The sequence below is a fragment of the Nicotiana tomentosiformis genome, chromosome 8 (genome assembly GCF_000390325.3).
Source record: "Nicotiana tomentosiformis chromosome 8, ASM39032v3, whole genome shotgun sequence".
NCBI lineage: Eukaryota > Viridiplantae > Streptophyta > Magnoliopsida > Solanales > Solanaceae > Nicotiana > Nicotiana tomentosiformis.
In genome coordinates, this window is record NC_090819.1 from 40,666,466 (window position 1) to 40,683,088 (window position 16,623).

The following is a 16,623-nucleotide window of genomic DNA, read 5'->3' on the forward strand; positions in this document are numbered from 1 at the left end:
GTCAAAGCTTCTATATACAAGGCCATCACGAAGAAAGTAGTAGCAGATTTCATTTGTAACAACATAGTCTTCCGGTTGGGATACCCGAGTCAGTCATCACTAACAATGCAGCCAATCTCAATAGTGATCTCATGAGAGTAATCTGCGAGAAGTTCATAATTGTTCACCGTAACTCCACAGCCTACATACTGCAAATGAATGGAGCAGTTGAAGAAGCCAATAAAAACATCAAAAGGATTCTACGAAATATAGTGGACAATAATAGGCAATGACACGAGAAATTAGCCTTCACCTTACTGGGTTATCGGACCACCATGAGGACATCCACTAGGGCAACGCCATACATGTTGGTATATGGCACTAAAGCTGTGATACCCACAGAGGTCGAGATACCATCTTTAAGGGTCATTCAAGAAGTCAAGTTAGATGACGCAGAATAGATACGGGTCAGGCAGGAGCAACTCATGCTCATTGATGAGAAGAGAATGGTTGCAGTATTCCATGGTCAGATATATTAAAATAGGATGGCCAACGCATTCAACAAATGGGTGAAACCTCACCAATTTATACCAGGGCAGTTGGTTTTGAAGAAAATATTCACTTATCAGGAAGAAGCCAAAGGAAAGTTTGCACCAAATTGGCAGGGTCCTTATGTGGTCCATCAAATGTTGTCGGGAGGAGCTCTGATCTTGGTAGAGATGGACGGAAGATTCAGCACGAAGCTTATCAACTCAGACACAATCAAGAGATACTACATTTGAAGACAATATAGTTAGGTTTTGGTTGTAACAGAACTACGCTAGATCTGACTTCCCACAGATACGTAGGCAATCCACGTAGGGTCCGGTTTCTCTCTCTCCTCTACTTTTGTAATATAAAATCCAAATACCATTTTGTATGTAGTCGGAACTATGCCACGACTTGATTTTCTTTGGAAGGAATAAATTGGCAATCCTCATCGGATTCAGTCATCTCTTGTAATTGAACTACGTTCTGGCCTGATTCCATTTGGATACGTAGGCAGTCTGAGTAAGACTCGGCCACTTCATTTCAATCTCATCATCTGTTGTAATCGAACTACGCTTTGACCTGATTCCATTTGGATACGTAGACTTCCTGAGTCAGGTTTGGTCATCATTATCATATTTTCTTTTTTCATTAGCCACGAACTATGTTCAGACCTGATTCTATTTTGGATACGTAGGCAACCTGAAAAGGTTCGGTCATAACCCTAGGAAAACCTTTCTAATGCATTAGTTTAGATTAGGAGGCAATCACGGCGGCAAGAAGCCATGTCTTCAAAAGCATCTTAAAGGATCGACATCAATGGGACGGAGTCTTCCAGAAACAATGTTAGTGCCTAAGGGACTTCCGAAACATGTCATAATCCGGAACGATGACATTTTTCGTAAAACAAAAGATTTTCAAAAAACAAATTCAAAATCAATATATATATATATATATATATATATATATATATATATATATATATATATATATATATATATCATAATCCGTTCCACCTACCGAACTTCATGGCGTTACCTTAACAAGACAAGGGCAAGGCCAGGACTACGGTCGACACAAATCAACACCCCCTACTAAGAATTTTTCTTTGAATGTAGGACCAATAGGATACAATAAAATACTGGAACATACTAGGGCAAATGACGAATCTGCCATTCTCTCATAACTATCTTCCCCCTTCCTCTATTCAAATTTTTTCTTATATAACTAAAAACTAACTCTCAGATCCTTTGCAGGTATTTCGGAACCAGACCACCGATGCAGGCAGAGCATAGTGTAAATAGCAAACCATCTGCTCAACTGGACAGAGCCATGTATATAGCAAACCGTTTGCTCAACCAAGCGGAGCATGTTGTATATAGCGAGCCGCTGGTCCTGCCAACCGGAGCCATGTATATAGCAAATTGTCTGCTCAACCAAGCAGAGCATGCTGTATATAGAGAGTCGCTGGCTTCACCAATTGAAGCCTTGTATATAGCAAACTGCCAGCTCAATCAATCGGAGCACCCTGTACAAATCGAGTCGTCGGCTTCACCAATCGGAGCCCTGTATATAGCAAAACTATTATCTTCGCCAACGGGAGCATTCTGCACTACCACTCCGATACATCGGAGATCGGAGTAGATAGCTGCAATCCTCATCACCAACATTCTGCCAATCAACAGTCGCAACATAGTTTCGTAGTCAAGAGTACATCTTGGGAATGCTCCCTATTTCTTTATTTTTATCTCGAATATTTTGACGTCTTGCTCATGCAGCTTACAGGCATGATTAAATTTTTCAAGTCAGAAACTCCCATCGTGCGGTGATACTTTACATTTCAATGCAACCACTCCCATCATGCAGAGATACTTTACATTTCAATGCAACTTCTCCCATTAAGAGGATATGCATTCTACATTACAATTCAACTACTCCCATCGCAAGGAAACACTCCCAATACGAGAAGACTTAATGCTCTGACAGTTGTGGAACGGTACATAACCCGACTAACAATCGAGTCAAATTCAAGTATTTTGTCATCCCAATCCCAAATAATGGCCAGCTGGACCCCAGGCATCATCATTCCTGCATCATTTACATCACATCTTAACATATTCAGCATTGCAATATATGGGTATGTATGTATTTCATTTTTGCAGGAACGAACATGGCAACGTGGAACTTCTTCTAAGTAGCAAACCAAGCTACAACGCTATGAGGGATGAAAAATTCATAAGCAGGCCAAGGATCCAAGCGCAAACTCAAATGCGATCAGTGGAACTCAAATTCTTTGAATCTTTAAAATCAAGACGCAATTCAAAGCTATCATGGGTACAAAGTCTTCCGTCTCGCAGTATCGTCATAATACAATACTGGGGCAATTCCTGCGAGCATCGCCTCCTTAAAATCTTCACTCCATAACTACATGAGGCATGATCCTCGTTAAACCCGAGGTATGTAAGCAATTCAAAGCCAGAATTCAGCCCCAACTCCCCAAAATCCTCCCAGAAATTTCCTTGACTCCTAATCCTACAACTAGTAATATTCCTTAAACTTATATGCTATTGTGCAATGTATGCCTGAGGTCGGGACAAAATTGGCCTTGGTTCGATTTCTTTGTCCGAAAACTCTTTCATCGTCTCGGGTCAAAGAGGGGCAACTGTTGACGATCAATTTTGACCCTCCCTTTTAAAATTAATTTATTTGTACTTAATGGTTTGCAATAAATGTATTGAAAGTATTTTCTAATCAATAATACCTATTTTCATAAAATTAGTATTAACGGTGTTGAAATTAATAATTCACTATTATGTAATTATAAATATATCATACTTACAATTTTGAGGATTATTAAAATAACCTTTATATACATTACATAGGCTTTATAACTAATTTAATGAGTTATTCCTTAATTTCTAGTTAATTCGCTTACTATTTAATAATACGAAATTAGTGTCATAATTTCGAAGACAAAGTAATTTTATAAATAATTAATTACAATAATTAGTAGTGTATTTGATAATTATAATTTTTACTACATTTTATTGAAAATAATTAAGTTTACTTAAATTAATTTCAAAAGTGTTAAAAAGCTAAAAGGCTATAATTGTAATTTCTTAATTAAACATAAAGTGGCTACTAAATCTAAAAGGGCCCAACAACCAACCCCAAAGCCAAAATCTGACCCAGGTCCAACCCCTTCCACTCCACCTTGGCGATCCCCGTCACCCTCTCTTAGCCAATCAAATAGCGCCACATCACTCATCACCCCCACTCACAAAACAAGCACAAATCATCTAAGTCGTCGATTCAAACCATCAACTGTCTCCGTTTATTCCATTTTTCTTTTAATGTTAAGCCTCCTGCCAGATATTACCACAGCCTTGGATCGCATAGATCCAACGATTCCCCTTTTTTCTCAATAAAACGTTTCATCTCCTGATTTATCAGGGCCGTTGATCTAATCATCTAACGGCCCAAATCTTTTCTCTTAACTTTATCCCTATAGACGGACTACCCCAATACCCTAACCCTAAACCATTTTTCCTTTGACCCGCCGCCCCTCTTTCCCTAAACTCTCTCTCTTCTCTTATCCGCCCTAAGTCCATCAATCCCAAATCCTTGCAAAAAATTTTGCAACGTCAAAAGATCAAAGCCTCAAACACTAAATATTTCCCTATACCCGCGAATACTGCTGATCTTTTTACTCTTTCATCACTGAATTTGAAACGCCTAGTTCTGAAACCCTAAGCTCAAAACGCCATTGATCTGATTCTTTCAAATCAAACACGCACAGCCATTCATCTTGTCCCTGGACTGCGAAGCCTGTTGTTTACCTTTCTATTTCACCGATGAAATTCAAAAACCCCAATTATGAAGTCACAGACCAAAATCGAGAAACCTAAACTCGTCTGATTTCTCTTATGACCTTTCAAATCGGTGCATGCATGGAGTTTTGTAGAGATTCATCATGAGAATTCATTACTCAGAGGTAAAACACAGTGACCTCTAGGTTATAGAGTTTTTCCGATGGCTCTCACCTAACAACACCTAACAATCTATGGAAAAATCAATACACAATAAAGTAGAATTTAGAATTTTTCAATTAAAGCTAAGTTCTTACTCAATTTCTGATTCCTCTCTCTTTATGGTTTTGAGTTACTCACTGATTGAAGTCTGAGTCTTTGGCTCCTAAATGGCTAAACGAAGCCTTGGTTTGGTTTGCTGCTCAAAGAAAGATCAGTGCATCGACCTTTCATCTCTTAATTATTTTAAGATTAAAGTCATGGTCCTCTAGTTGATTATTCTTATATAATGTATTAAGTTTGATCACTATGATTTGACATTGTATATGTGAACTAACTGACCTCCAAAGAATCTAAAATTAATTCAATCGATTATCTTTGTAAAATTAAGGAATGCTTTTCTAAGTTAAGCAAATCTATGTGTTGTTGGACTTCTGTAGTTGACTAAGAACTTCAAATGATCACCAGCACTTGTCCTGACTTTAGATTTCAAGATACTTTTTCCAAAGCTTTCATGTCTGCTCTACTACTCTTGCCTTGATACTCCATGCTAATCTATATCATGTAGTTGAATCACTTGTTTGATAAAACTAAGACTATGGCAATTATTGACATTTAAGGACAATTGCAAGGTTGTCATTATAATTAGAGTATATCAGTTCAGTTGTCTTCTTTCTTTAACTGTTTTTTATGATCCTGAAACTTTCTAAAATACCATTGAGAAGGTATGATTATGTGATCATTTGTATGTTTCAGTGTATGAAAGTGCTTTTTTGGAAATGATTGAACTGAGTTCTAATGACTTTCTACAATGGGCTTTATGTGTTCTGTCAGCCCATCTTAAGCCATGCCCTTGATTGTTCTTAAGAGCTTAGTATCTATTGATTTGTGCATTACCTTTTGGTTATGTCATGTTGTCGAAACTAGAACTCTACCATATTTGGACTAATACGTTTAATCTGTTTAACTGGATTAGTTATCATGTTGTTAGAATCATTCATTGCTTTGAAACTCCTGCAATTAACCTGTTGACCTGATCCTATGTTATTTGATACTCTGCCATGTCTTAAAATCTTGCAATCTTGTAATAACATCTTATGTAATGTGCTTGGATGTCTTCTATTAGAGATTCTGCACTCATTCTTGTTCAAATAGATCTCCTGCTTTCTTGTGCTCTCACATCTGTTAGAACTGTATCACTTCATAAAGAAGAAAGTTACCTCTTGTTATTCAAAAAGGATTAACCACATAGCAATAGTGATATAAGTCAACTATGATCACTAAATAGTTTAAGGAAAACTTCTGATGTTTATATGCCTTGTTTGAATGCTACATTATGTTTTTATAAGTATCTTACTTCCTAATGAGACTTACATAAACTCTCACTATCCAGGATCAATTATGAAGGCCATGTTAGTCTAATTCCATGCTTAGTACTTAGTCCTGTTGTGATGTGGTAGTATTAGTAAGAATATAACATGTACACATGTGAATGGCACCTATTAGGAGTTCTACACTCATCTCTACCTTAAAGGAAACTGTTGTTTGTATATCATGTCTATGACTGTGTTCCCAGGCCATTGAGACTTACTAAATTCACTGAAGTTTACCTACAGACTTAGAAAGATCCCCCTTTAGATGTTCATCTATCCTATTTGAATGTAGAACTACATGTTTAACTCTTAATCAATCTAGATGTGAACGAGGATCTCTTTGGAGATTATCTGCCAATATAATTGCATGCCCCTGGTTTCTTAAGAATATTGAAGTGGTTTGTTAAATTTCTTATTTAGTAAGGAATGGAATGATGGTATGTATACCCCATTAAGTATGTATGATTAAGTATAGGATTATAGATAATGATCTTCCATAAGCATGAGCCTTCTAATTGGATTATTAAGAGCAATGCATTTGACACCTCTTACACTCCTTTGAACTACTTGACTTATAAATTATGAGACCTTATATTCATGTGTTGTTGTTCTCTCATTGTTTGTTGGCACTTACAAGTAAGCATGTTTGAGTGCTCTTAAGCTTGATAAAAGTATATAATAGTGCTACATGCTTGTGTCCAAACCATGGGATGTCTGATGATGCTCTGATGAATTGGATGTTATTGAAATAGATCTCTCATTGTGTATAATCACCACTATGGTAGTGGAGTTTACAGTGAACACCTCATTAGCACTTAAACCTATAGGGAAGAGTAAGTACGAGTAGTTAGGGATATTTGGAAGTAGAATTTAGTTCTTGGTTGAGCTACTCTACAAAAGCACTGCTCGGGGCCCTTGAGACCTTTGGGAACTTTGAAGTTCCAGGGATCCAACGATTATCTTGTCCATGAATGGAATTCTACCCTTAGCCTCTAATCTATTAATATTTATTAATCCCTTTAGGTTTAGTGTTCAATGGAAGCAAAGGCTTTCACTATAAATTGTTTTACCATATGTGAGTCCATATTAAATTTTACATTCTCGATTACTATTGATTGTTATAATTTATCTTGGTCCCATACTAATTTTACTTATGTATAATTATATGTATCGAGCAGCATATCTAATGACCTTCTTGTCTTCTTGAACATGTATTTAAAATTGGGCCTGCCGAGTTCTCAAAGAACTCAGGCCCAAGTGTTGTACCTGAACCTTTGGGAGTTTGAAGCTGATGTTGTCCATCCTCATTACCTGCTGGGCCAACTTTCTTTCTTGCCCAAATCAGAGTCCATTCCTTTCCTCTATTGCTTTATTAAGTTTGTTGTTGTTTTTTCACATGCATATAACACTTACAATATTTGATTGAATGCTTTGTTTTATATCTTTGAATTATGTAAACAATCTAGGCAAGCCCTAAAAAACATAGGATTAAAAGAAGCATTAAGACTTAGTAGTAGATAATTCTAGTTTGATAATCTCTTATATTACTTAACACTTAACCTTTAATAATGATTTTCATAAAGCCTTTTGAAACTAAACAGCCTTTGCGAAGGTCGACAATCTTCTTCTTTACAAAACCAGAAGAAACAGAATCCGAAATTAGTCTTCTAAAATTGAGCTTTCCTACAAAGAAAATCGAAAAAGTGATGTTGCAAAGCCAAAGTTTTCAGGCGGTTTTCTTCAAATTAAAATATGAGATTTGAGAATCAAGGTATACCTAAGGCCCATTTCATCAAGCACCTTTACTTTACTAGAATTATATAAATGGCCACATCATTTTAAAACACAAAGTGTTTTAAAACTTAGCCATATCTCACAAGGTTTTGCAAATACAAATATTTTATACATACTTCTAAAACTCTTTCAATCATATAGATACAAACATTTTCTAAAAGGCTTTTATAAATCTATAGCCTCTTTTCAAAATTATATATATTATTTTTCATAGTAATAGGCTTTAACTATATATATAATATGCTATACTTTTTTGGGCATACCACCCGATAGTGATATTAATTTTGGTATTCATTTGGCATCGGACACTCAGTCCATATCTATTCCACCGTATCACATGGCTCTAGCATAGTTAATGAAATTAAAGGAACAGTTCCAAGAAATGTTAGATAAGAGTTTCACCAAGCCGAGTGTTTCACCTTAGGGTGCACTAGTGCTATTTGTGAAGAAGAAAGACAGTTTCGTGAGGAGTGCATTGACTACAAGTAATTGAACAAGGTTAAAATCAAGAATAAGTATTAACTGTCGCCCATTGATGGTTTATTTGATCAGCTTCAGGGTTCTAGGGTGTTCTCCAAGATTGACTTGAGATCGGGGTACCATCAGTTAAAAATCAAGGCTTTGGACATTCCTAAGATGGATTTCAAGACCTCGTAATGGGCTAACGAGCTCGAAACACACACTTAAATTATGCTTGCTAATCAAATATAGTATAGTATAATATCGTATCCACAAGGATTGGATTTAAACAGTATTCTTGCAGTTTCTAGCTTGATTGCTATTCAAGATGATCAACAATTGAGATTTCTATGATTTTTAACTAAAATTAACTAAGATTCTAAAGCTATTGACTAATGACAATCGAAACAAAGATACGCAAGGAAGTTATCAGTGGGAGAAAATAGGGGTTAATAGGATAGGTACAAAATAATTGTTTGGGATCTAACTATAGGTAATCCACTTCTAATGTTTAAGTGAGTCTCTCGAATTCACTCAATTATTAGTTCAGCGTTCAGAAAAAACCCCTCTCTCGATTAAGTCTTAACCGCACAAGATGAACCAATTTAAGCACGTGAAGATATGCAAGAATGCGCAGTGTATTGGTCTTTAGGAAAACCTCTTTCGATTATTCTCCTAATTAGATTTAATCAATACTTCAACTAGCCTCTTTCGATTACTAAGAAGAATTAATGAACTCAACCAATAATATAATGCAAAGATATCACAAGTTATGCCTCACTCTATTACATGAACTAGTGAATATAGATGCAACAATTAAATCATCCAAAAATGCTTCAATACACCAAATCTATTAAACCCTAAACAGAACTACTCCATGGACATGGAGCAATTCATCACAAATAAAATTAGAGTGTAAAAAAATATAAATTCTATCCAAACTCGGGTCTTGAGTAAGGAAGGAATGATGAAATCCATGTGCTTTTGCTCCTCCAACTCCTCCTTAGCTTCCTTAGGTCTAAAGTGTGTCAAAAGTCCAGAAAATAATATTTTTCCATGTATTTATACCAAGTGGGGTCGGGCCCAGATGAAACCACCTGCTCCAAGCTAAAATAGGATTTTCACTCTGTAAAATTAGCACAGGCGCATCGCATGGGGCGACGCGCCATGCGGTGCATTAGTGGGAAAATCCAGAGAGCTAGTTCTGACAAGCAACAGAGATTTGTACAGCCGCGGCGCCCCACGCGCCGCGGCAGTAAGGAATTCTTAGAGTACGGACCAAACTTCGATTTTTGACATCCAGACTTGGTCCTCGACCCCCGAACATGATCCCGGCTTAATCCCTTGAGCTTTTAATCAGACTTCAAAGTTCCAAAACAGTAGAATTCATTTCATAACATCTACATAGCTCGGAATCACTCCTACAAGGCATAAAACACACAATAAGTACAAAATACTATCAATTAAAGCTCAAACATGAATAAAGTGCAGTGAATTAGAGTGCAATAAGCGACTAAAATACGTAATTATAGTCTACCATCAACACCCCACACTTAAACTATTGCTCGTCCTCGAGCAATCCAACTACACTTCATATAGACACGACCTTTTTAAACAACTCTCATAACTTATCATACCAAGAATATTTAAAATAGATTAAGCATAATAACGTAATATCCTAGCCTCAAGATTTGACTCAAAAGCACCACGCATTATTTATAACCAGCTCACTTACTCTAACACAGAGGTCAAGCATTACTTTTCCTTCATGAATCAAGTGCCCTCACACAACAATAGAGAGTAGTTCCACACGTAATAGAATTTAAGAACAATTAGGAACTCATAATAGAAAGAATTCACTCACTCTCATAAACAACATTCATATGCCACAAAAGACGTACCATAGGCTTGCCCGTAGTGTACTACTCTACTAATTGAGTTCATTCAGTCAAGGATCAAGTAGGACTTTACTTGGTAGGATACATTTAGATATACGAGTAACTATATCTCCCTAAGCGCTTTAAGACATACAATTATCCATTCAAAACCTCACACTTATGTCAAACTAAAACTCCACCTTCACATCAATATACATTAACTCCCTACTTCCTTAAGCACAATTACATCAAGAGTCCACTATCAAAGAATATTTTTCACAACAATACAACATTTTTCCTTTTCTTTTTCAATTCAAGTGGCTCTTACTTTTTCAAAATAGTGCACCTTTCTCCTTATTTCAATAGTTCGACTCAAAAGCCAAACCAATCACCCCACACTTCAACTTTTACAAAGTTCATAACAATTTCAAGTGCTCACGAGAGGTATAAGGTTCAAATAGATGGTCAATTCAAACAAATGGGTAGGGATTGCAATGTGGTTGCCAAAAAAACAGTATTACAGGCTCAAAAGGGTTAACTATGATACATAACAATTAGGTAGGTAAAAGCATATAACTGGCTCAACAAAGAAATGCCTATATCACTTCCAAAACTGAATAAAACTACTATTTCGCTTTGCACACACACGGGGCAAGTTGTAAACATCAAATGAAATGCACAAAATAATACAAAACTTCACACACACATGGAACATAACTCACTTAGGATCGGACTCATCAAGACACTCTAGTCAAAGCAGTTAAGCTGATCATAAACTTTAAGGTACTTATACAAGAGTCAAAAACTGAGCCTAAGCGTCACAACTAAAGCACTCACTATTCTTAAGGTATAATAAAGTTAAGAGACATTGCCTTCAATTCAAATCATAACACAAGGTTTCCTACTCCTAATAAAAATAAAAATTAACTACACCCGGTTCAAAAAACTCCTTGGAAAAGAACCGCATCACAAAGAAAACCAAGGGAAAATTATTACACTACCTAACAAAAGAAAATCTTTTTGTCTTTTTCTTTCGACTTTAATCCCTCAAGAAACCCGTCAAATGATATCCATCGTCGGAAAAAATTGAAAAAATTTCAATTTTTATGGCTTTTTCAATTTTTCAACTACTACAACTAACAACACTAACACATATACATACAACATAAAATTATCCCCCACCCCACACTTTAAGTTCTGGCATTTCTACATGACATACAATTAAAAAGCATAGGGTAAAGGAAACTTCCCTGAACATCTAGTCGGGGTCTGAGTCGAAGTCGGGCTTCATTCCCTGCACCCGAACCAATGCACACATCCATGCAGACAGCTTCTTCTCAGCCTTGTTTAGGTACACCCCACACTTATCTTTCTCACTCACCGAAACCTTCTCTTTTGAGCCCTTCACTTTTCACTCAACACTTGCAGCTGGTTTTTCTTTTTGCACCTCATTTTCTACATTCATCTCAAAAGTCACAGTCTCCTCACCTACTATAAGCATTAGTTTCCTCTCATGTATATCCAATATTTCTCTACCCGTTTCTAAGAATTGTCTTCCTAGGATAAGGGGGACCTCCTTGTTATTCTCCATATTCACCACTACAAAATCTACAGGAAATACGAACTTATCCACCCGAACTAACACATCCTCCACTAACCCCTCGGGTATTAGAGTCGTTTGGTCTGCCGGTTGCAAAGATATTGGTGCAGACCTTATCTCTCTGATCTCCTTCTCTAGTTTCCTGTAAATAGATAGAGGCATTAAATAAATTAAGGCACTAGAATCACATAATGATTTATCAAAATGAATAGTTCCTACAGAGCAAGGTATAGTAAAACTCCCTAGATCTCCACACTTTTGTGGGAGTTTGTTTTGCAATATCGCGCTGCAATGCTATGTGAGCTTCACCACTAAGGTCTCTTCTATCTTCCTCTTCTTTGTAAGGATTTCCTTCAAGAATTTGGCATAAGCATGCATTTATGAGAGCATTTTTGTGAATGGTAAGTTCACATGAACCTGTTTCAGCACATCCAGAAATCTCTCAAATTGCTTGTCCGGCTTTTCTCTATATAGCTAGGGGAAAGGTAAAGCAGGTATGTGCTCGCTCTCATCATTTTCCTCCCTTCTTGATTTTTCTTCCTTCTTCTTCTTCTCAGTTTTCATCGGACCTTTCTTCTTTTTATCAACATCATTCTTCAGTTGCTCTCCACTTTCTTTTTCAAGTATCATATCATTTTGGATCGGGGTGGGATCTTTCAACACGTGCCCACTTCTCAAAGTTACAACATTCACTGTTTCTTTTGGATTTCTCTTAGTATGAGCGAGGAGAATGCCTGGAACCCTCTCAGATAATATTGTTGCAATCTGTCCCACTTGTCTCTCCAGGTTTCGAAAACTTGTGTCCAGTTCTTTGATAGCTGATCCATGGGCGTCCAGCCTCTCATCTGTCTTGATAATGAAGGCCTTCATTAGATCCTGTAGACCAGGTTGAATGTGTTATTGAGGCTGAAATTGTTGCCTCTACTAATTTTAGTATGCTAGAGCTCCTTGTCCCTGCGGTCTAGAGTTATTTTGTTTCCATGCATTCGCAGTACCTCTAGGTAAAATCCATGAAAAACTGGGGTGCCTATGACCTATTGCATTGAAATTGTAGTTTCCTACAACATTTACTTCCTCAACTGAGCCTTGACACTCATGAGTAGGGTGTCCTCTTCCACATATATCACAAGTTGCGTGAGGCTCATTTTGTATCGAGGCTAAGGTCAGCTTCCTTATTTCTTTGGCCATAGCATCAAGCTATACCTGCACAGATGTATTAGCATCAACCTGGTGAACATCGGTCGATATTCTTCTTTCAACACTCTTAGAAGGCCACTGATTTGCATCTTCAGATAACTCATCAAGAATTGTAACTATCTCCTCTGGAGTCTTCTTCATCAAAGGGCCTCCAGCTGCATTGCTCAATGTTCTACGCGAGGCTGGTGTCAATCCATCCCAAAAGTCCTAGAGTTTCATAGAGAGTTCAATTCTGCTATGTTGACACTTTCGAACAATATCCTTAAACCTCTCCCATGCTTCAAAAACATTTTCAGTATCTTTCTGGCATAAGTTATGGATTTCTCTTCTAAACTTGCTCGTCTTAGCTGAGGAGAAATATTTATCAAGGAATTTTCTGATCATCTCCTCCCATGTTCTAATCGATCCTGTAGGTAAGCTTCGAAGCCACTGCTTTGCATCATCTTTGAGTGTGAAGGGGAATGCCCTTAAGTACACTAAATCTCGTGATACACCATTGATTTGCAAGGTGTTCATAATCTCCTCGAAATCCATTAGATGTGTATTTGGATCTTCGTTTTGCTTCCCTATGAAGACACAGCAATTTTGAAGGGTTTGAAGCAACCCTTGCTTCAACTCGAAATTGTTTGTTGCAATTGGAGGTGGTCTAACACTTGATAATCCTTGATTGTAGACCGGTCTAGCATAATCACCAAGTGGTCTCCCATGCATGGGAGCCGAACTGATCTGTATCCAAGGGTTGATTTTGAGCAATTCTCCGACCCCTCTCTTCTTCATAGATAATATGTGCATATCTAATAGATGCTTCCTCAGCATCCCGTGCATCTTGTTCTCTTTGTTGGGCTGCCTCTCTTGCATCCAAATCTACATTATCATCACCATTTCCAGTCATAGTTTCTTTGGTTGAGGATTGCCCAACCTTTTCTAACGTCTAGGTGAGATTTCTTTCCTTCCTCAGCTGTCCCAGTTGTTTTTCTATCTCTGGCTCGTTTGGTAGCACTTCTTTCGCAGAAGCTCTAGCCATGCACCAATCTAACCTGTAACTTGCGCACAATCAAAGAACACCAAACGTAAAAAGGTAAAAATAAAAAAAAGAAAAAGAAAAATTCCTGAATTAACACTACAAACTATTTTAAACACTATTGATTGCCAATCCCCGGTAACGGCACCAAAATTTGACGAGCTCGAAACACACACTTAAATTATGCTCGCTAATCAAATATAGTATAGTATTCTTATAGTTTCTAGCTTGATTGCTATTCAAGATGATCAACAATTGAGATTTATATGATTTCTAACTAAAATTAACTAAGAGTCTAAAGCTATTGATTAATGAAAATCGAAACAAAGATAAGGAAGGAAGTTATCATTGGGAGAAAATAGGGGTTGATAGGATAGGTGCAAAATAATGATTTGGGATCTAACTCTAGGTAAATCACTTCTAATGTTTAAGTGAGTCTCTCGAATTCACTTAATTATTAGTTCAACGTTCAGCAAAAACTCCTCTCTCGATTAAGCCTTAACCTCACAAGATGAACCAATTTAAGCACGTGAAGATATGCAAGAATGCGTAGTGGATTGGTCTTTAGGAAAACCCCTTTCGATTATTCTCCTAATTGGGTTTAATCAATGATTCAACTAGCCTCTTTATATTACTAAGAAGAATTAATGAACTCAACCAACAATATAATGCAAAGATATCACAAGTTATGCCTCTCTCGATTACACGAACTAGTGAACATAGATGCAACAATTAAATCATCCAAAAATGCTTAAATACATAAAACTAGAGTTATAATCTACAAACAATCATCAATACACCAAATCCATTACACCCTAAAGAGAACTACTCCATGGACATGGAGCAATTCATCATAAATTATATTAGAGTATAGGAAAACATAAATTCGATCCAAACTCGGATCTTGAGTGAGGAAGGAATGATGAAATCCTTGTGCTTTTGCTCCTCCAACTCCTCCTTAGCTTCCTTAGGTCTAAAGTGTGTCAAAAGTCCAGAAAATAATATTTTTCCATGTATTTATACAAAGCGGGGTCGGGCCCAGATGAAACCACCTGCTCCTAGCTAAAATAAGATTTTCACTCTGTAAAATTAGCACATGCGCACCGCATAGGGCGACGCGCCATGCGGTTCATTAATTGGGAAATCCAGAGAGCTAGTTCTAACAAGCAACAGAGATTTGTACAGCCACGGCACCCCACGCGCCGCGGCAGTGAGGAATTCTCAGAGTACATACCAAACTTCAATATTTGACGTCTAGACTTGGTCCTCGACCCCCGAACACGATCCCGGCTTAATCCCTTGAGATTTTAATCAGACTTTAAAGCTCAAAAATAGTCAAATTCATTCCATAACATCTACATAGCTCGAAATCACTCCTACAAGGCATAAAACACACAATAAGTGCAAAACACTATCAATTAAAGCTCAAACATGAATAAAGTGCAGTGAATTAGAGTGTAATAAGCGACTAAAATACGTAATTATAGCCTACCATCATGGACATTATGAGTTCTTGGTGATGTCTTTAGGTTTGACTAATGCCCTAGCAGCATTCATGCATTTGATGAACAGTGCATCCCAGCCTTATTCGGATTCTTTATTGTGTCTATTGATGATATCTTGGTATATTCTCGTAGTAGGGAGGAGCACGAGTAGCATTTGAGTACAGTGCTTCAGGTTCTAAGGGAGAAGAAGTTATATTCCAAGTTCTCTAAGTGTGAGTTATGATTGGATTCAGTGGCATTCATGGTCCACGTGGTGTCTAATGAGGGGATTGAGGTGGATCCGAAGAAGATTGAGGCAGTTTAGAGTTGGCCCAAACCTTCTACGGCCACAAAGATCAGGAGTTTTTTGGGTTTGGCTGGTTACTATTGTCGCTTCGTGGAAGGTTTCTTGTCTATTGAAGCTCCATTGACCAAATTTACTCAGAAGGGTGCTCCATTCAGGTGGTCTGATGAGTGTGAGAAAAGCTTTCATGAGCTCTAGACTGCTTTGATTATAGCTTTAGTTTTGGTTTTTCCTTCAGGATCGGGGTCATACATGGTTTATTATGATGCTTTGCGTGTTTATCTTGGGTTAATATTGATGTTGAACGGTAGTGTGATTGCCTATGCTTTGCATCAGTTGAAGCCCCATAAGAAGAACTATCTGGTGCATGAATTGGAGTTAGTAACTATTATACACAGGCTCAAGATTTGTAGGCATTACTTATATAGCGTGTCTTGTGAGGTGTATATGGATTATCAGAGTCTTCAGCATCTGTTTAAACAAAAAGATTTGATTTTGAGGCAGTGGAGGTGGTTACAGTTGTTGAAGGATTAGGATATCACTATTCTCTATCATCCAATGAAGGCCAATGGGGTTATAGATGGCTTGAGTAGGAAGGCGGAGAGCATGGCGAGTTTAGCATTCATTCCAACTGTTGAGATACCTTTAGTTATGGATGTTCAGGCGTTAGCCAATAGGTTGGTGAGATTGGATATCTCGGAGCCAAGCAGAGTCCTCGCTTATGGTGCATCTCGATCGTCTATATTTGAGTGCATTAAGGCTTGCCAGTATGATGATCCCCACTTACTTGTTCTTAAAGACATGGTGCAACACGGTGATGCTAAGGAGGTGACTATTGGTGACGATGGAGTATTGCGACTTCAAGGTCGAGTTTGTGTTCCTAATGTTGATGGCTTAAGAGAGTTGATTCTCTAGGAGGCTCATAATTTGCGGTATTCCATTCAACCAGGTGCTACAAAGATGTATCCTGACTTGAAGC

The 16,623-nt window shown here is 37.5% G+C and overlaps 1 non-coding gene across 1 annotated transcript; it reads left to right on the forward strand.

Moving 5' to 3' along the window:
- Positions 1-13,064: 13,064 nt before the first annotated feature.
- On the forward strand, positions 13,065-13,171 carry LOC117276189 (small nucleolar RNA R71). The gene has a single exon (XR_004506429.1). It is a non-coding gene; the product is annotated as a small nucleolar RNA R71 (small nucleolar RNA).
- The last annotated feature ends 3,452 nt before the right edge of the window (positions 13,172-16,623 follow it).